Source organism: Penaeus monodon, chromosome 29 (assembly GCF_015228065.2).
Source record: "Penaeus monodon isolate SGIC_2016 chromosome 29, NSTDA_Pmon_1, whole genome shotgun sequence".
In the NCBI taxonomy this organism is placed as follows: domain Eukaryota; kingdom Metazoa; phylum Arthropoda; class Malacostraca; order Decapoda; family Penaeidae; genus Penaeus; species Penaeus monodon.
Window position 1 is genome coordinate 22,251,470 of NC_051414.1, and position 945 is coordinate 22,252,414.

Here is a 945-nt window from a genome sequence, read left to right on the forward strand (position 1 = left end):
TTATCCTTATCTCTGTCGCTAGAGACGAGCAAACAGGAGACTGCGAAAGGGAAGAGGAGGAAGAGGGAGGGGGAAAGAGGGGGTGATGGAGTTATCACTCGCCTCCATCTCAGTGAGAGGGAGAGCTGGGAGGATGCTGTTAAAAGCACTAATTAATTCTTTTCTTTGGGATTTTCTTAAGCTTTTGATTCATTAGATAGAAGTTATATCTACGTTCGGATTTTAGTGCTTTAATAGCAAGTAAACAAAATTTAGAGTAATGACTTCTCCGTAATTAAAATCTGCCGCATCTTCATCATTAGTCATTAATATCATAGTCACTTTAAAGTTCCCCAAATGATCGAGCTATCTATTAACTGTCTATCGTCACGAATTAAGCTGACATTCCACTCGCCGAAATCGTGGTCTCGACAGCTTTCTCTAATTCTCTGTTTACATCCATTTTCTCTTTTTCGCTCTGTTTTCTTTGTCCTTCTCTCTCTCGTCTTCCATCTTCATTCATATTGTTTACTTTTTGTCTCTCTGTTTCTCGTTTCTATAACCAATTTACTTTTTATCCTTCTTTATCTTTTTTACATCTACATTTATCTAAATTTCTCTTTAATCTTCTTTCTCTCCTTTCCATAACTTTTATCCACTTTACTCTTTCTTTTTTTTTTCTCTCTCATCTCCATTCATCCAAATTCCTTCTTATCTCTGTTCCTCTCTTCCCCACAACTTTTATCCAACATTCTCTTTCTCTCGATCTGAAAATAGATTTAAGTCTACTCGATTTCCCTTTTTTATCCAATCTATTTTTATCCTTTTTTCTCTCTTATCTACATTCATCCAAATTATTTCTTTATATCTTTCCCTCTCTTCTCCATAAATTCTTGCCCTTTCTTTTCCTCTATAATCATCCAAGATTCTCACGTCTCTCCTTTGATTTACGCTTCTCTTCCTCTT

General features: G+C 35.8%; 1 protein-coding gene across 2 annotated transcripts in view; it reads right to left on the reverse strand.

Moving 5' to 3' along the window:
* LOC119592021 (carbohydrate sulfotransferase 1-like) overlaps positions 1-945 on the reverse strand; it is a 107,787-nt gene that overhangs the window by 46,884 nt on the left and 59,958 nt on the right. The gene's annotated exons all lie outside the window — the stretch shown is intronic.